Here is a 21945-nt window from a genome sequence, read left to right as displayed (position 1 = left end):
ACTCGCATTTAAGCTCTACTATTTTACAATTTTTTTTTAAATTATTGATTATTTAAATGAAGAACTATAAAAAGAATAATAATAAAATGTGGTGTGTATTTATTAAATTAAGATTCAATAGAAATGGGATTTAAAGAAAGAGAGAGGTAAAGGATGTTTTATTGGGATAGATAAGAAATTTAATAGAGATTAGAAAATGATAAATAATATAATTATAGTAAATGACCATAGTGGAAGAGGTAGGTATCAGCCAACCATTTATCCAAAGTAATTTCCGTTGTAGTATTGAAATGACCATGATCTTGGTTAAAACTTTCATGCATGTCAAGGTTTATAGGTAATTTCAAGGCATCGATGGTCACCACATCCGGTAGCTCTTTACTGACTGCATCTTGTGCTGCCCTTACTGCCGGTAAATCATGAGTATCATGCTTCATCATAAAGTCATTGGTAAAAATCTAGGCTTTATATCATTGCGAATGTCGGTGAAGAAGTTCTTTAGGTTGTCTTTGTATCTATTAGCAATGTCACTCAGAGCTGCATCACTCTCCCCTTGAAACCAGAAAAGAGCACACACAACCCCACCGTCTTTATATGATGCTTCGATTCGTTCAATAAAATTTTTATAAAATGTTGCATTAGGATTGCTAGGATTTTTAATCCATTGTTCAATTATGGTGCCACCTCTAGCACAAGGAACTAAACCCACTGTGCCTACTTTTGGCCCTACTTTTGCTAATAACTAGTGAGCAAATGGCATTCCTGGACCAATCCCAACCGTTTTGTAGATGTCGATTCCCTCATGTAGAGGCTCTCATGCCATCTTCTATTGGAGTGCAGGGTTTAATCGTAGGATGGATGGGTTAGATTGACATTCTGGTGGGATTAACCCGTCCCACTCAAGTTGTCGCACTTGATTATTTTCAACCCCACCTCGGCCAGCCATATTGCTCTAACCAGCTAGGATGAATATGTTGTTAGGAGAAGCAGCCCTCGAAACGGAAGAACCTAATAGTATTGTACATAGCAAGATTGATAACTTTAATAAAGCCATTTTGATCTTTTGTATCTGTGTAAGTAGACACAGAAGAAAAGTGTAAAATAGGTGTACTTGTCTAAAAAAGGTTGTAACTTTTCCTCTGTGTCTATTTGCACAGACACAACTACTTTCCTATTGAAATTTTGCTCCCTCTTCCTTTTGTTTTGTTGGCTGATCTTTACCTCCGTCTTTCTATGTTAGTGGCCCTCAATTTTTATATTCAAATTAATTCTAAGTTTAGCATATTTAGTTTTGAAAGTTCATTTTTATAGGTGAATATTTGTGGACTATGAGTGTTTTTCGCATTTAATTATTTTGGACCACCACAAAATAAATCTGTTAACCGTTTATTTGTAAAGGTATATATAAAAAAACTTGGCGAATTCATGTTTATTTCCATTTGATTACATACTATTTTAAGTTTCTCTTCCATTCTCTTAAATAGAAGACGTTTCTTTATGAGATAAAAATATAAAAATTTAGTTCATGAAGTATATTTGTAAAGATAAAAGCCCTTTAATGTCGATTTAATGTCGGTTGCAACTGAAGCCCAAGAATCAAATGAAGTCATTTTAATAGACAATGAAACCCAAAATTTGTCCATTTTATCAATTAGTTTCCGTTTTTTTAAATTTCATTGCCGAATCTATTTTTTGATAAAAAAGTATAACATGATACATCATCATCGAATACTGTGGCTATGATATATTATTTATGTATGGATTGCAAATCTATTACATTTAATCCGCAAATTCTGCTATAAAATTATAATTTAAAAGGCCGTACAATAATTCAGCCATTAAAAACACAAATTATAAGTAATACAAACATTATGAGTTTACTGTCCCTCTCCACTTGGTAAGTATGGATTCCTTCATAATTTTTCTTGAATAGACCCCCAGCTTCAGCAGTATCTGGTTAGGCATCTTTATCTGACCACTATTGTCAAAAGATCACAAACAAAAAGGGTTTAAGACAAATGATTGAAAGTGAAAATGTGATCATAATTCATATTCAACTAACCATGTTTATTGGGAATGTGTATAAATAGTAAATTCAAGGCAAAATTCTTGTAGTGAATGTGTTGGATCTAGAGTTCCCCAAGAAAAAGCATAAAAAGGTTGTGATACCAAATCTTTACTCCTTTGTTGCACCTGCAAAATAAGAAAACTCAATAGTTGAATAAATGAGAGAATCTTCTTTTTCAAGATCTTGAAGAAGAGAAGCTTGGTTACCTAGATATGAGATACGAAGACGATGGAAAATTTTTGGCAGCATAACGATGCTACCACAACAAAACCAAAAATTTACCTTGAACCTATTCAAAGAAATACACTCTTAAAAATATTTCACAATCACTTGTTCTCAACAGAACTATCAGAATTCCCCAAAAAAATGAATATTCAAGAACACATACATCAATAAGCAAATTTAGCTCACAATGTACTTCAAATCTCAAAAGTTGTCACAAAAACTACCATAGTGCAACTCACAAACGCAAGCACCTTGAATCAGATCTAAACTACAAATAAATAGTACCCATGAGTCATAAACAGGTGTTACATTCTAATCCAGTATGTTTACATTCTAATCCAATGTAAACTACAAAGAGGCCAATGGCCTTAAGAGAAATAATTGATTGCAATATGTTTACTCACCTCTTCATTGCAAGCATGGTTGTGGTGCTTCAGCAGAGACACGCAGATCTGGCGGAGACACAATTGATACTACAAACGAGTACTATTTTCTCTAGCCAACTACGCTAGTCCAATGCCTTCTAGACCCAATTGATACTACAAATGAGTACTATTTTCCTATAGTAGAATCAACTAACAGGCAAAACATCCAAAAACATGTCATATCACAATCACATACTCTTAATGAAGATACATTCAAGTAGAAAAGAAAATGGTCATATCAATACTAAATATCCAATAGAATGAATATAAACTATTTTGCTAACAGCATAATGGATAACCAAATTACCTTCTTTTGAAATCAATAGATTATGGAGGTGAGGGAGATGATATAATGGATAACCACACTACCTTCTTTTGAATTCCAAGACCAACCTACAAGGAAAGTTTCAATATACATCATGTTATGGTTGAGGAAGAGATTGAGAGAACACAAATGTGAGGCAACTTCAATCAATATGAACTAAACCTAAACTCATAGGAGTATAACTGAGGAAGCAGGAGTTTTCTTGAAATAGGCACAATTCTCTTAAATTCTTATAATGCCAAATCATTCTCCTTCTCAACAAACAAACAAACAAAATAGAGGCTTACTATGTCAAGCATTTTGATTATTCTCATTCCCCTATAAAACTCTTCCAATACATATATTCAAGAACCTACAAGAACAATAGATGAAATATCGAGTGCTTTCTTCGACATGAAGGAAAAATATATAGAAAAACTATTATTATAGAAAGGTCTGGAAAACAATATCTACATCCTCAGGGTTGCTAAAGCACATTTGACAAGAACAAGACTCAGGACAATACATCCCATTGGCCAAACAATCACAATACCTGCAAATGAACAAGTAATATAAGCCAAAATGGTGAAAAACAAGAAAGGGAACAAAAAAAGATTCTTTAACTTTGCATAAGTAAGTGACTAGAGCTTTAAGCTTAGCACCATCTAAAAACTAGATACAACATGCTATATAGAATTTTGAACAATACATTATAAAAAAACCACAATCAAATAGTTCATTTGCACAAAAAAATTAATCAAAAGAAGAAAACTTTTTTTTTTTTTCTAATAGAGGAGTTGGAATTGTATAAGGCTTTTTTTAGATTCATTACACAGTGTAAAAGAAACATCGGGTAAAGTCAGTTTCAAAACATAGCGATTATTGAATAAATTAAAATTATACATGGAGCAACATGATTGAATACACACTAGAAGAATTTCGGGCTTTAATGTCAGTTTTAAACAGGCATAATTCTCTTAAATCCTTATAATGCCAAAGCATTCTCCCTCTCGACAAACAAACATTCTAAATAGAGGCTTACAATGTTGAGTATTTTGATTATTCACATTCCCTTACAGAACTCTTCCAATACATATATTTTGATGGAACACAAGACATAGCAGTGGAATTAGGACCTAATTACACTCTAATTGCTCTTAAATTAAAGGAAATAAGCATGTATCATGAAGGAAAAAATAGTGAATTAAAAGTGTAGAGATGCTACCTTTGAAGCTCCCGAAAGTCGCTTCTTCTCGTTGAATCTCGACCCAAACTCTTTTGGACCACTACTAGAGTTGACCTACTATCCTCTGAACTCAGAACCGAGTTGTGAGACCCGGTGGATGAAGAGTACCGAGAGAGAGAAAAGAGATGAAAATAAGGAATGGAATTTTGAGTAGGTTTGGGTGTTTCCTTCTTTTTTCACAAAGTTGTAATTTTCCAGCCCAATTTTCAAAATGGCAAAAGTCTTTTAACTAAATTGAAAAGTCCAATTTATAGAAAAAAGCATGCAACAATTGCATGAAAAAACTTCACAAAAAACCCAACACCTAGAATCCACTCACTTAGTGAGCTTAATGTCTCCACTATAAGCCAACACCCAGCCCATTATTTTGTTAGTGGAATTATCCAACAAAAGTTTGAATTTTCCCACTAACTATAGTCAAAGGGAAAAATAGTCATTTGGTCAAAGTCAAGCTTTGACCAAAAAGTCAACATTTTGACTTTTTATGATTTTTTCCATGTTGACTAATTTTGACCTCCCGAGCATGAATCCGCATTCATTTTCTCGAAATTCAAATCACATTTGAATATAAGGTCGGTCAAAGTTTTGACTTTTCAAAGTCAAAAGTCAACTCTTTGACTTTTTACAACTTTGACCATTTCCATCATTTTCGAGCTTCCAAATATGAACGTATTCATATTCTTGATATTTAAATCACATTTAAATATTAAATCTGTATTTCTAAGCTGAAAAACCCGATCACTATATCACATATACTTGTCGGTTTCTCTCTCTACCTAATTCATACAATTCGAATTATTCTATCATACTGTTCTAAGTTTATTCCATATAAGCTAGTAGGGGAACCTAATGGACCTATAGATCATGGGCTCCAACGATCCGAGATTAGCTAGCTAAACTCTTTAGACGGAGCTAATCAACATTTGTTAACTAATGGGTCATTCCACTAAAGTCCCATAGTTGCACTTCCCTTACTATAGATATATTTGTGTCCATTTGATATAACCATGATTAGTAAGTTAATCCTTCACAGGTTGTTCGTAATCTCGACTGGGTCATAAAAACAATTTTACCCTCAAGACTACATCTTGTTCCTTAAGTTCCACTGATCCTCTAATGAACAATTGGTTTAAGGTCCAACCTATAAACCGAATCCCTCTCGGACCAAGGAGAGGGTGGGGCCCCTTGTTCAAGACCTAGATTTAGTACTAAAGGGAACAACCTATCTATTGTCCCTATAACGAGTAGGAGTGAATTCCGTCTTGCACCCTATGTTCCCAGTTATCCACCCGATCTTACCCCTGAAATGGGAGGCTTATTGGGCCAACGATATTGAGTTGCCCTCACCTATACAGATCTAAGGATAATTTTGAGTGATCAGGAGTTCATAGTTAGCTCAGGATTAAGATTAAGTTACCTAGGTTATCAATTAACGAAATATTCAGTTTTATACATAAAACGGTATTTAAAACGTAAAAAGTGATTATTTCATGGTTCAGTCTTATGTAAAATATTTAATAGGATGCCCCCACTCACATATTTCTATATGAACGATTCAGGATCACATCGTTTGTACTAACTACAAAGTGGGCCGCATCCATAGTGTCCCCATAATAAGGCGCCCAACTTTATTCATATACTATAGACCATTTTGGCTATATATTTGAACTTGATCCACCTTTATGTCACTACATAAAGTTCAAACTACATTAAATAGCCTCAGGACCTTAGTTTATTGGATTCAAGATTACAATTTCAATAATAAATTTATCGAAAAACAAAACAGAATATATTTATTAATTTACAAACTACGAGGTTTAGGACATAAAATCCAACAAATTCCCACTTGGACTAAAACTCCTAGTGGAGTATCACAATGTTGAATTTAAGTGAGAAATATATGAGTACAATAAACATATGAATAAAATAAACTAGGGCATATACCCAAAAATTCTCCCACTTGTCCTAGTTTACAAACTTCGTAGACCTAGACTCTATAGGTGACCTTCAAACACTTTAGCCATGAGGGCCTTTGTAAAAGGATCAGCAATGTTTTGCTCAGAAGATATCTGGGACACTACAACGTCTCCACGATGTACAATCTCCCGGATCGGATGGTATTTGTGCTCAATATGCTTGCCACGCTTGTGGCTTCTTGGTTCTCTTGAGTTTGCAACTGCACCACTATTATCACAATATAGGGTGATAGGCAGATGCATATTTGGAACTACTTCCAAATCTGTCAAGAATTTCCTCAACCATACTGCTTCCTTTGTTGCTTCACAAGTAGCTACGTATTCAGCTTCCATTATGGAGTCTACAATACAGTTTTGCTTTACACTTCTCCACACTACTGCTCCTCCATTAAGAGTGAACAATGATCCAGATGTAGACTTTCTAGCATCTTTATCAGTTTGAAAATCAGAGTCAGTGTATCCAGTAAGGATCAAATCCTTAGTACCATACACGAGCATGAAGTTCCTCATTCTCCTAAGATATTTGAGGATATTTTTAACGGCAGTCCAATGCTCATATCCAAGATTGGACTGATATCTACTGACTATCCCTACTGCGTAGCATATGTTAGGTCTAGTACATAATATTGCATATATCAGGCTCCCTACTACAGAAGCATAAGGAATGTGTCTCATATCCTCAACCTCTTGAGGTGTCTTAGGACATTGATCCTTTGACAAATGAATTCCATATCTATAAGGTAATAGACCTCTTTTGGAATTCTGCATCTTATACCTAGACAACATTTTATCTATATAAGTTGCTTGAGACATGGCTAGTGTTCTATTCTTGCGGTTTCAAATAATCTGAATCCCGAGAACATACTGCGCATTTCTTAAATCTTTCATTTGGAACTGCGTTGCTAGCCATTTCTTGATGTCAATTAGGTAACCTACTTCATTCCCAATGAGTAGAATATCGTCAACATATAAAACTAAGAACGCTATAATAGAATTGACGATCTTCTTGTAAACACAAGGCTTGTCAATATTCTGTTCAAAGCCATAAGATTTGATCGCAGTATCAAATCTTATATTCCAAGATCTAGAAGCTTGTTTCAACCCATAAATGGATTTTTGAAGCTTACAAACCTTTTGTTCTTGACCTTGTGCAATAAACCCCTCTGGTTGAGCCATATAGATACTCTCCTCAAGATCGCCGTTTAGAAAGGCTATCTTGACATCCATCTGCCAAATTTCATAGTCATAAAAGGTGGCAATGGATAAGATTATTCTAATCGACTTAAGCATGGCAACAGGAGAGAAAGTTTTTTCATAGTCCACTCCTTCTCTATGGGTATAACCTTTGCCACAAGTCGAGCCTTAAAAGTATGTACTTTACCGGCTTGGTCTCATTTTCTCTTGTAGATCCACTTGTAACCAATTGGTTTTACATCATTTGGTTGATCTACAAGTTTCCAGACAGAATTGAAGTACATAGATTCCATTTTGAGGTCCATGGCTTTGACCCACTGATCACAGTCCACATCTTTTATCGCCTTTTATAGGTCGATGGATCCTCTATGCCATTATCAGGTATGACGACTTATGTTTCTGTAAAACCCAAGTAACGGTCAGGCTGATGAACAACCCTCCCACTACATCGAGGCATTCTCAACTCTTGAAAAGGATGTGACTGACCAAATGTACTAGTTTTATCTACTACTTTAGTAGATGAACTAGCTCCTCAGTTGCTTCATCGCTCAGATTCTCACTTATACCTTTCTTAAGGATGTTATCACAAAAGGTAGCAAGTAATTCTGCACTAGAACTTCAAATAATTAAAAAATGTATCATATACAACAAAACCATTAATCAAATCGAATTTCAAAGGCCATAGACATATAAAAAGGCACAAATCTAGGAGTAGAGAGACATATTAGAGGGAAATCGCAGTTGGCTTTCATTGAGACATTTACATAAACAGTTGAGAGGCATAAACATGAGAACAAAAATTGTTGTGAGCTTAAGAGAAGAAAGAGAAGAAGAGCATACTGATGGTGATAGCGATGGAAAAAGAAGGGAAGAAGAGCATACTAAACATAATGGTCACGACAGCGCGGTGGACAAAGACCTACAGATGACTAACGAAGATGGCGACGAAAACCCAGACAAAAGCGCAAAAAAAAAGAGGCTGATGGCTAGGCGAACACACCTAATCCGACAGTGGAACGAACGACAAACGACGACAGAACGAGGAGGCAGCAGAACAACGATAGAGCGAACGACGAACGACGGCAAAACAAACGACAAACAACAATGAAACGAACATCGAACGAACGATGATGGCAGATCTGGAGACACGCGAACGACGACGAGATGAGCAGCAGATCCGACGGAATGACCATCAAATCCACTTTGGAAGAAAGGAGTGAGAAATGAAATGAGAAGTAGACTCGGGTTTGGAAGAGAGGAGTGAGAAAGAATAGGGTCTGAAGAGGGAACTGTGAGAATGAGAGGAAAAAGAAAATAGAGGGAGAATGAAGAGGGAAATGAAAAAAATGGGGGGAAAATAGAAAGTTAGAGGAAAAAGTGAAGTGGGTCTTTAATGTCGGTTTAAAACCGACATTAAAAGTACCCTACAATGTCGATTTTAAACCGACATTAAAGATCCACTTTTTTTAAAAAAAAAAAAAAACTGACATTATACGTCCGATTTCACCTTTTCTAACCGACATTAAAGCCCAAAATTCTTGTAGTGTAACTGAGTTTAATCTAGGGATCATGAAATTTGGAAGAGCTAAGTAAAATATTTGGGATATGTTTATATGTATGTATGAAATTTAAATGAAGACATTAAAAGAAAACAATGAATTAATTTGAGATTTAAACAAAGAGAATAGATGGAATGGTGATTTTATTGAGATAGATAAGAAAGTTAATGGAGATTAGAAATGATAAATAATATAATTAAAGTAAATGACTATGTGGGAGAGGTAGGTATCAGACAACCATTTACCCAAAGTAATTTTCGTGGTGGTATTAAAATGACCATGATCTTGGTTAAAATCTTCACGTTATTGGGGTTGATGCCCTAAATCTTGTGGGCCTTGTAGTTTATAATTGTAATGTACAAATAATTTATTTATTTAATAAAATATTAGATATTTTATTCGACATTTAGTAGCATTCACCACAAACCAATAAACTAACATCTAAGTATTGGGAATGTCCTAAAAATCGCAGTTCGTAAATTTCGTGTTAAACATTCTATTTATCAATAAAATATTATTGAGTATTTGATTCAATAAAATTGTTGATATATCATTCTATTATGAAAATCCAATAAACAAATCCATGGCTATAGTATGAATAGTTTAACTTTATGTGGTGACACAAATAGGATCAAGTTATAGTATATAGCCTAAATGGTCTATAAGTATATGGATGAAATCGGGTATCTCATCCTGGTAACACTATTGGATGCGACTCATTTTGTATATTGATACAAATGATGTGATCCACATATCATTCATATAGAAACATGTGAGTGGAAGCATCCTATGCAATGTGTTTGCATAAGGCAGGACCTCGAAATAGTCACTTTTCTTTATAACGACCATTTACTGCTAAAACTGACTATTTCAAACTAAAAAGACTTAGAGTAACTCAATCTTAATCCTGAACTAACTATGAACTCTTGTTTATTTCGAGATTATTCTTTGATCTGCATATGTGAGAGTAGTCTAACAGCACTTCTCCATAAGCCTCCCATTTTGGGGATAAGACCAGATAGATAGCTAGGGACATAGCCTTGCAAGATGAAATTCACCTTTACCAGTCTTAGGATTAGTAGATAGGTTGTTCTCTTAAGTGTTGATTCCTGGTCTTGAACAATGGGGCCCCGCCCTTTCTTGGTAGAGGGGACATGATTCACAAGTGGTATAATGAATCAGTTGTTTAATAGAGGGTCAGTGGGAGCTTAAGGAGCAAGGTGTATTTACAAAGGTAAAACGGTAATTTTGACCTAGTTGTAAATACGAACGACCTATGAAGGACTGACTTACCGATTATGGTTAAAATGTACAGAAATATATCTAAGTGAGAAGAGTACAACTATCGAACTATATTGATATGTCTTGACAGTTAACGAATAATAATTAATTCGGTTTAAAGAGTTTAATCAATTAATTACAAATTATTGAAGCTCATGATCTGTAGATCCATTAAGTCCCACTACTAGCTCGTAAATTGGATTAGTAAATTGAGTAATATTGGATGAAATTTGAAATTTGGGTTATGAATTTGAAACGTTCAAATTTAATTTAGGTTTCAATTAATTGTATACAATACAATTGAAACGTTTAATTTTATCGAAATTAAACGAAACTGGAGAATAAATTAATATCTAAATTATGATTTAAATATTAATTATATGAAATTGAATCATAATAGTGGAATTGGTGTTTTATTAATTTAATATTAATATATTAAATCAATAATTTAATAAAAAGTTTGATTAAAATTAAAATTAGTTTTATTTAAAATTAATTAATTTCGAATTAATTTTGTAAGACTAAATATTTAAATAAAATAGTTTATTTAAATATAAAAACATATTTTAATCAAATCGATTAAAATATGATCAAAAGGGTTTAGTGTATTTTTCTAATTTTGGAAAAATCCATTATGGTGATTGAGTGTTTAATCACCAAATTCCACTTGAGTTTCATTAAATTGATGAAGCTGGAGCTGGCCTCCATGCATGATTTGAGCTTATAAATTGAAGCTCAATGTTGAGAATGAAGGATGCATGCTATGTTTTTGCACCAAATTTATGCAGCAGTGAAAACCCACTCCCCTCTTTAAAGTTCATCCAAATTTAGCTTAGTTTGACTGTTTCCACCACACAATCCTCACTTAAGATTAGTAAAGAAGATCTTGGTGGTAGTCTACTTGAAGATTCAAGCTCAAATTTCTGGATTTCTTGCTAAATTCCTCAGTTTTCTTTAAAGGTAATGTGTAACTCAAACCTTCTTGTGAACTTGTTATGAGTAGCATGTTTTAAACTCAAATTAAAAGTAGTTAGAGTGCTTATTGATTCTGAATTCTTCCATTGCATTTTATCTAACTCCTTCACTAAGGTTATCTTCTGTAGCTTAAATATGTATGTAGAGACATACAGGTGGATCGTGTTTAAGTGATAACCTAAATGATTTGTAGTAGATGGATAAGGCTGACTACCTTATCCTTATCCTGGTGACACTACGAATATGTTTCGCTTTGTAGATATTATAATTGTTGTAAAGACACTACGAATATGTTTCGCTTTGTAGATATTATAATTGTTGTAAAGTACTACAAATAATATAATCTTGATTATTCATGTAAAGACATATGAGCGGGAGTATTTTACGTAAAGGGGTTTGTATAAGAGTGGACCACGAAATGATTAGTCTCATTATATAACACCGTTAATAATAGAGATCTACATTTCACCAGGATGACCATAGGTGACATGACTTGAATCCCGAGTGAGTTGTGAACTCCTGTCTATAAAGGCAGTTCTTTGATTTGTATAGGCGAAAGTGGCCAGTTCGCCAACTCAATAAGCCTACCATTTTGGGGATTCATCTAATTGAGGAGTTAGGAACACAACTACACAAGACGGAATTCACTCATTCCCTAATGTTTGGGTAAGTAGATAAATTGCTCCCTTAATGGCTGATTCTGGGGCTTGACCAATGTGGTGCCACACCCTCTCTTGGCCCAAGAGAGGTTTAGTCACGAATCCTTTAATGAACAATAAGTCATAGTTCAACTATGACTTATTGTTCATTAGAGGATTCGGTGGTACATAAGGAGTTAGATGCAACTACAGGGGTAAAACGGTAATTTTGGCCCAATTGTACTTATAAGCAATTTATGAAGGGTCATCGCACTGTTGATTGGTTATTTCCAATGGACACTGAAATATATATGTAGTGCGAAAAGTGCAGCTGTCGGTCTTTAGTGGAATGACCGAAAATTAATGGATATTGAATAATTTAATTAATGGAGTTAAATTAATTATTCAAGTACCATAGGAGCTTCATTTTATAGGTTCATAAGATTCCCTCTGTAGCTCAAAAGAAATTATTGAGAATTAATTTTGGATGAATTTGAATTGTTCAAATTAATTGAGGGTATTAATTATATATGATACAATTATTTTAGATTAATTATATGTGATATAATTAACATAATGTATTTGATATATTATAATATAAAGTTTATTTGAGAGGAAATAAATATCTAAATATGATTCAAATATTAAAGGATTCATATAATTAAATTTAGTATATATGTGATTTATATTAAATACCACAAATGATTGAGAGAATTAAAACTATAGGATATATTGTATTTGATACAATATAAAAACTATAGGCTATATGTTATATATGATATAACATATAGTTATATATACATATAATAAATTGTTATTATATCTATATATAATTGTTATTAAAATTAAAATTATTTTTAATTTAATTTTCAAAATTAAAAGGAGAGAAATAACTTCCTTCCCCTTAATTCTCTCTGGAAAAAATGTGTGGAGTCAGGCAGTTGAATAAGGGTTTTTCTTCTTCTTCACAGAAGGTATATGGAAGAGATTTGCAGAAGTTCTCTCCTAATTATTCTCACAAAATTTTTCTTTGAGAATTTTCTCCTCTCAAATTCTTTTCTCCCTCTCCCAAAACTCAAAGCCCACACCTTCTGAGAATTCTCTACCCAAAAGGTCTGTGAACGAAAGGTAGTTGTTGGGGTTCAAGATGTTCTTAACGACACTCTAATGACTATATTTAGGATTGGACTTAAACCTGCTGACTATTCCAACCGCATATCATATGTCTAGACGTGTACACAACATAACATACATCAAATTCCCAACTGCTGATGCATACGTAATTCTTTTCATTTTCTTAACTTCTTGAGGTTCTTTGGCTCTTAGATCTTTTCCTGTAAAAGATCTCTTAATCATTTTATCCTCAAGACATGACTCACACGAAGGTAGATAATTATATTAACTTCAAACCTCAAAAGTTGTCACAAAGACTACCATAGTACATGAATAACCCACAAACTACCATTTACATTAAACAAGAATCACAATACAAAATACAACTTCCAATAATAAACATATCATGTTTTCCACCTGTGAATTTATCTACAAATTCATTCTAAGCTACCATTTACATTCTATTGAGACAAAAAAATAAGAATTACATCCTTACACAAATCTGCAGCATCAACAAAACCTGCAGCATCAACAAAACCTGCAGCATCAACAAAACTTGCAGTTCAACAAAACCTGTAGCATCAATAGAAGCATCAACAAAACCTACAGTACACAAAACCTTCAACATCAACAGCAGCATCAACAGCTTGGATTTGAAGTATTTTAAAAATTTATAAATTTTAACGAAGTTATTCAATTTATTCCATCATTTTTCGTCCAAAAACTTCATTTTTCTAAAATTGGTGAAGATGAGAAGATCTGCAAGTCTAAAAAAGTGTCTTCAATATAAAAATGTAAATGATCAACAGGAGGTCTAAATAAAAAAGTATAAGGACACTATTTAGGTGAAGAAGCAAACACAATATCATTGTTCAAAGACAAAGCACAACTTCATAACCAAAACACCAACAGAACAAGGAAATATAAGAAGACGACACAGAGCACCAAACATAAGGAACAAACCATTTCCCCTTATTCCACACAACAAGACGTAAACTTTCTCATAACTGGCTAAACAAAAAAAAACTAGAAATGGTAAAAATTAAAAACCAACGCATAGGCAGAGAGATACCACAATAAAAAAAGAAGTGCAGTAAAACATTCTTACTCTTCTTCCTCCGTCTCCGACTCAGCACTTTGAACCATTCTATCATAGGATAAAGAAGCATTACCAGGTCCAATGGCAAGAACAGTCTTCGAACAATAAAGGATAATTATGAAAATCTCCACTGGCTTAGAACAAATCATCACTGTCATGTATAGATTAAATTCCATTTTTCATCCAGGTAAAAGCAGACTCACTCTCTTCTTGATTGGTAAAGTTGCTAAGTTCTTTGGTACATTCAACAGACGTCCTGGCTGACCATGCTTTGAAAACCTCTAGAACGATGCTGGGGTTTAACCAGTCCTCAGCTACAGAGAATCAGAATTGACAAGAAAATCAATAAATAATTAATCAGTCCTTATGATTTTTATCATGTGCTCATGTGGGACTTTCAAATATTTCTCTCATTTTTATAACTAGCATTTACATTCTATTGAGACAAAAAAAACAAGAATTACATCCTTACACAAATCGGCCAACAAAACTTGCCCATTGGGTCCAAATTACGTCGATCTCTCCTTGCGTATATGCATCTTTTGTATTGAACTACAAAAAGGAAAAGAAAAAAGATAAACCCAACATAAGTTTACGTCCATTTATTAAATTAAAGCTAGCACTATATAAAAAATAAATAATTTACGTACGAGGCTAGTAATGGGAGTAGTAGGATTATGCACTATTACGTGTATATACTTTCGCACATAGTACCCGCATCCTACAGAATCTATTTTACCCTTCATAGGAATTGGTATAGGAAAATCTTCTCCAATGACAATGTCAATCAAAACTTTCACGATTAAGCATGACACATCATCATCAAATGTTGTGGCTACTGCAACAATATTATCTACAATTCCTATAGCCAAGTGGCATGGTGTCCCCTTAACAAATTAAAAAGAACTTATGTTATGTATGGTTAAGCATGTACAATATGATTAAAATTTAAAAGTCACAATAAATAAATTACCTCCAAATCTTCTTTAGACATCTTCTCAGTATCTTCTTTAGATGCACTTAGTGCAACACTTCCAACAGATGATTTGGACTGATGAGATTATTTACTGTTAGTTTTTTCTCTTGACATTTTACCATGTCGAACAATTTTTTGACTAGGGCTTCCTTCAGTTTCTTGGCTCATAGAGGACTTTGGTTTTACTAATTTGAAAGATTGAGAATGGGAAACAAAATCACCCATTCTTCTAACACGTCCCCAATGTTCTTCCGTACCCAGTCTTCACCTTCATGAACTTCAGCCAATTTATCCTGTAAAACATATTACAATTTTCACACAATATCTATATCATCTTAAACTTATATATATGTCATCTTAAATTTTGCATAATATATACTTACAATCCGATTAGCACATTCTCGAGTAACTTCATCAAAGTATTCATTATTCTTTCCTTTTCTTGCTTCTTTCTATAAAGTCGCTCGATAAGAAGGGTCATTCGATAGGTTCTACATGAACATACATATTTAATTAGCATAAACATATTAGAATAAAATATTTAATTTAAGTCGAATAACTCACTAATTCTTGGGCAAGATTCACATAGCCCTTCCGAGAAATGTGGTGATTATATACACATTTCGCATGTCTTTCTTTTTGAACATGACTGATTTTCTGTACAACAAATCTAGTTGAAGTTACCTATCAAAACAATGATAATGTTGACATGTAATTTATTGTGAATGACTTACCTCCCATTCTTCACTCAATCATTCATTGACGAACGATGTCCAATGATCTTGCTCTATATGAGAATATTGTTGCGGTGGAAATTGCAAGACCGAGGGTTCATCCTTAAATGGAAGTATGAACTTTTGAGTCAACGTTGTCTTGAAAGTCCAAAACTTCCTAGATGCAGACATTAGTATACAATGTTTGGACTTAGAGTCCACATTGAACGACATCTGCACAATGAAAAAAGTAGTTAAACAATAAACTAATAAACTACTATGCACATGAATTAAAAGTTTAGAAAACATACCGCTACACAATCAAAAAGTTTGTCTTTTAAATGGTTTGGAACTTTTTTCCAAGAATCATACGTTATAGGAATTTGTTGTCGAACACAAACTCCTATATAACTCTGCATCTTCTTTGCTCCAGATCCAACCGGTTGTCCATGTTCATTATAATCGATGGTCAACCGTTGCCCAGATGTCCTTATTTGTGCCAACTCAGACATTGTAGTTGGGCCACGTGGTATACTTATTCTACTATGTTTTTGTGGGATCATATTTCTATCATCCTCGCTGCTACTTGTTGAAGTTTCCATGTCAATCTGCACAAAAAAAAAAAAAAAAAACATTACTCACACAAAAAACATATAATCTTAATATTTAAATACATATAACCATAGTAAATGACATACCATGTTTAATACATTATTTATCAACCCATCGACCCTCACATGTCTAATGTATGTGGATGTTGTATCATCAATCTCAGTAAATGTATCAACATTGGGCATTCTTTGCATACCTCCATAACCACACTCTTGTAGCATATCTCCTATTTCATCTTCATAAAAATCATCCTCAATTGTTCGTTGTGGAGATGTTAAAACAATTGACCAACCCGAATTTGCGGGATCTTTTACATAGAACACTTGTTTTGCTTGAAAGGCTAAAATAAATGGGTCTGATTTATGTCCAATACATTGAGGTCCACAATAGTAAACCCAAACTCGTCTGTTTTGACTCCAGTTCTATTCTCAACCCAATTACATTTGAATAAAATAAATGATAATCCATGATAGTCAAGCTCCCATATTTCTTGTATTACACCATAAAAGGTCATATCTGACATGACGGACCTTTTATCCTTAGCATTAGAGACTTGCATTGTGGTAGCGAACCCACCTAACATCATCACGATTCTTTATGTGATAGTAGTAACCATTGACCACATAACTAGAATATTTTGCCACAGTTGGACAAGGTCCATTAGCTATCCATCTCAAAGAAGGCGATATGGAATTTTTGGGAACTTCGAGAGCTAGTGCAACCTACGATATATTTCATAATATTTTAGTAGTTAACATTTAATTATGCATCAAATAGTAGGTTTCTAGAGATTACTCGTGTGGACAACCACCGACTGAATGTACGATTATGCTCTTCTTGAAGCCACTTTCTACTTTTATTTTTACCAAAATTGAGCTTAGACAAAATATCCATATGTTACCTATTATAAATGACAAAGTTAGTAGATTATTGAATAATCAAGTAACCTAAAATGAGAATAAGATGAAGATCTACATACTCGACGTAAAGAAGCACATCATTTATATCTTGAATGACATAAAGATGAGCTTGATCCAACTCATCCTTACTCGATCTGATAAAAGAAGCAGCTGACAATGCTCTATCAATGTTTGAATTCACTTTCTTTGTTGATGAGTTTAGCCCAATAGAATTAACACCAGATACAAATTCAGAACAAAACTCTATAGTCTCTTTAACAATATAATTTTCTCCAACACATCCTTCTGGTCGATTTCTATTTCGTACATAAGTTTTCAACACTTTCATGTATCGTTCAAAAGGATACATCCACCTCAAATAAACAGTTCCACAAAACTCAACTTCTCTTACGAGATGCACTACAAGGTGTACCATTATTGTGAAGAATGATGGAGGAAAATACTTCTCTAAGAGGCATAGAGTGACAATAATATCCTCTTGCATACCCTTTAACTGAGATGAATCGATCGCCTTGCAACATATGCATTAAAGAAGAAGCATAGGCGAGTAATTGCAGGTCTTACATGTTTGGGTAAAATATCACGAATGGCTACCGGTAATAATTGTTGCATAAGAACATGGTGGTCATGTGACTTAAGTCCGTAAAGTTTCAAATCTGTGAGCGATACTAAACTTTGACTGTTCAATGAATAGCCTTCAGGTACTTTAATTTCTAATAGTACCTTACAAAAGCTCAATTTCTCAGCTCGTGTTAATGTATAACATGCGGGAGGTAAAAAGAATTTTTTCTCTCCTACTTGAGGGGCTAACTCTGATCTAATGTTCAATTCCACCAAATCTAATCGAGTATTTATTCCATCTTTTGTTTTACCAGGAATATCAAGCAATGTGCCAATAAGATTTGCACATACATTCTTTTCAATGTGCATCACGTCTAAACAATGTCGCACGTCAAGATACTTCCAATATTCTAACTCGAAAAGAATAGATTTTTTCTTTCAATAAGTTGAAGTGTTATCTCCACTGTTCTTTTCTTTAATACTTTTCTTACCAAATGAATATTGATACTTATTTGTTTCTGCAAGAATTTCTTCCCCACTCAATAGTTCTAGACCAAATTCTAATTCTTGTGCGCCATTAAAAGCTTTCTTTTGTTTCCTATATGGATGATGGCGGGGTAGAAACTTGCGATGCCCGAGATATGCCATCCTCTTCCCTTTTGGTAAATAAGTGGATGAAGTATTCTCTCCACAAATTGGACATACATGATATCCTTTAACCGTACAACCACACAAGTTACCGTACGTAGGAAAATCATTAATGGTCCATAATAAAATGGCTTTAAGCATGAAACGTTGTTCTTCATATGCATCGTAACATTCTACCCCATCTTTCCAAAGTTTTTTCAAGTTACTAATGGAGCTAAATAAACATCTATGTCATTTTTCCGTTGTTTAGGACCAGATATTAGTGCAGTCAACATAAAAAATTTTCGCTTCATGCACAACCATGGAGGTAGATTGTACGTCAATAACATCACTGGCCAACAACTATATCTACTACTCAAATCTCCATGCGGATTTACCCCATCTGTCGAAAGAGCAAGATGAAGATTTCTAGGTTCTGACCCAAACTCTGGCCACAAATTGTCTATTTTTTTCCACGATAAGGAATCTTTGGGATGTTTTAATAAACCATCTGTTTCTTTTTTTTTAGCATGCCACGTTAATAAACTTGCTATCTCTTTACTTTGAAACATTCTTTCAAATCTTGGAATTTGGGGGAAATACCACATGATTTTTGCTGGGATATTCTTAGTCTTTTCGTTTAAATTTTTTTGAAGCTTCCATCTTGACGTACCATAAATGGGGCATACATTTGCATTAGAGAGTTCTTTTCTAAACAAGCAACAATCATTTCTACATGCATGAATCTTCTCGTACTTCATTCCAAGAGTACCCAACATCTTTTTTGCTTCATAAGTAGAAGTTGTTATTTCATTAGGACTAGGTAATATGTCATGAATTAATTCCAACAACTTAGCGAAACTCTTATCGCTCCATCCAAATTTAGCTTTTAAATTACATAACTTTACCAATGTAGATATTTTGGAAAAAGTTTTACAATTTGGGTACAATGGTTTCTTCGCGTCATCTAATAATTTTTCAAAATTATCGGATTTTCCACTAAAATAGTTATTGTATGCAGCCTCAAACATTCCAATTATGTCATCAACATCAACATCATCCTCATCAGCTTCGTCTCTTTCACTAGTAGACACATTTTCATTGTTCCCCTTAATCGGTAATGATTCACCATGAAAAATCCATGTCTAATAACTTTGATCTATAACATTAAAAAATAAGTGTTCTCTTATTTTGTTCACATCTAGAGTCTTTGTATTAGCACACTTCAAACATGGACAACTCATGACATTCGGTATATTTGAATGTTGTAAATCATTTTTAATAAACATCTCGACTCCTAAACCATACTCAGTTGACATTCTATTCATTTCCATCCATGACTTATCCATGATTGTAAAATATGCAACTTAATCTACAAAAAAAAAAAAAAAAAAAAACAATAACAAGGGAAAATTTAAAAGCATAAAATTATGATTAAAAAATATGCAACTTCAACAAATTTAGAACAACTAGACTTTTAAGATAAGCATCTTATAAATATTACTTTGTCAATATTTATAAACTGTGTCCTTAGACTGTGTTTCGTATGAGTCAATATCAAGGACTCGGTTCCTATCGACGAAAAGAAAAGTTAAAAAACAAAAACTCAGCAAAGTTCAAAATTCCATCAATCTAAACAAATATCACAATAAACCGTGTCCTTAGAGTTAGACTCTTTCTATAATTACTTCAAGAAAAGCTAACAATGAATACAAAACAACGATAACTAGCATGAGAAGCAACATGATGTAGTCCCCAAACATCACAATGTATTAGTTCAAAAACATAAGCAATAACATGTTTATTTGATGCAAAAGACAAATGCAATCAAGAAGGAAAACGAAATGCAAAATCCAACATTCATATCCATTCAGAAATAGTCAAACATATTCAACAAAATCCAACAAGATCCATTCAACATTCATATTCATTCAGAAACAGTCAAACAAATTCAACAAAATCCAACAAGATCTGAATGCAAACAAGAAAAAAATAAAAATAATAAAGCTGAAAATGAGACTGGTGAAATTTCTTTTTGAAAAAAAAGAATGGTAACTTTCAGGTGGTGCGAAATGCAATCAAGAGGGCAAACGAAATGCAATCAGAAAATTATGGGATGCAATTAGTTTGTGAGCAGAAATTTGATAGAGGATATACCTGCGATGGAGAAGCTTGGATGACGACGACAGAGGATATAACTGTGTTTATAAACATAAACATTTATAAACATAATCAAATGACAGAGGAAGACAACCCCACCTGAAGGCAAACGAAAATGTTGTTCAAATATACATGGAGAAGCTTGGATGACAAGCTCGTTTCCAATGACCGCCCAATGAAGACAATCCCAACTGAAGGCAAACGACCGACCAACAGCTACTGAGAGAGGAAATTTTAGGGCACTACAAGGGAGCTTCGACGACTTTGATGGCGTTGCAGTACGTTTGGTAAAGTAAGAGAGCTGAGAAATGAAAGTTAGGGCACGCGCGAGAGGGAAAACAAAATTTAATTTTGATAAATTCTTTTAAAAAATAAAATAAAATAAATAATGGGAGACCTTCAATGTCGGTTTTAAACCGACATTATAGGCCATCTTCAATGTCGGTTGAACCGACATAATACATCCAATAATGTTATTTTCAACCGACATTGAAGCCCGAATTTCTTCTAGTGTTCTTTTCATGTCTGGTACATAATATATATTTTCCAACAAAATGTAAGCATGTCCAAAAAATAACTTTAGACCTTCCATTGCACGAACCGAAATGACTTCACTTGTTCCCACCTTAAAAGTCATCTCATTCTCTGTCAGCTGTCTTCAGGAACTAGTTTCCTGAAAGAAAGTGCAAATATGGTTAGCGGCGCCCGATTCTAGTATCCAGGTCAAATAAGAACTTTCCACTAAACATGTTTCAATTACAAGTAAATCAACTTTATCTTGATTTTCCTTTTTAGCCTTCTTTTCAGCAAGATATTTAGGGAAATTTCTTTTCCAGTATCCATCCTTATTGCAGTGGAAACATTTTCCTTTTGCAACTTTCGTCTTGCTATTCTTTGTAGGAGTCCTCTTTTTCTCTTTTCCCTTCTTATTCATTTGGATACTCTTATCCTTAGAAGGTCCAGACTTTTTATCAGAAGGTTTCGTCCCAAATGACAATCCCTTCTGGAATTTTCTTTGGGTAACAACATTTGCTTCCCCTTCCTGATTTTTATTTTTCATCAGGGATTAGTAAGTCTGATGCTAATTCAAAAGAGTAGTCAGATTATATTCTATTTTATTTATCATAGCAATTGTGTGAAATGTTAGAAAATGCTTCAAAAGAGATTCCATAATAAAAATGACTTGGCTTTTTTCGTCTATGAAATCTCCGTTTGCTTCTGCGATGTTGAAGTGGACCATTATGTCTAGACATATTCTCTAACAGATGTCCCT

The 21945-nt window shown here is 33.7% G+C and overlaps 3 pseudogenes; all 3 read right to left on the bottom strand.

Moving 5' to 3' along the window:
* Positions 1–212: 212 nt before the first annotated feature.
* Positions 213–1054, bottom strand: LOC120076763 (putative carbohydrate esterase At4g34215; annotated as a pseudogene).
* Positions 1055–13488: 12434 nt separating this feature from the next.
* Positions 13489–16385, bottom strand: LOC150036463 (uncharacterized; annotated as a pseudogene).
* Positions 16386–17331: 946 nt separating this feature from the next.
* LOC150036462 (uncharacterized) lies at positions 17332–18254 on the bottom strand (annotated as a pseudogene).
* Between the last annotated feature and the right edge of the window lie 3691 nt (positions 18255–21945).

The sequence above is a fragment of the Benincasa hispida genome, chromosome 4 (assembly GCF_027475165.1).
Source record: "Benincasa hispida cultivar pf3 chromosome 4, pf3_genome.v1.1, whole genome shotgun sequence".
Lineage (NCBI taxonomy): Eukaryota > Viridiplantae > Streptophyta > Magnoliopsida > Cucurbitales > Cucurbitaceae > Benincasa > Benincasa hispida.
The sequence above is the reverse complement of the archived record's forward strand: the minus strand, read 5'-3'. Positions and strand labels throughout refer to the sequence as shown.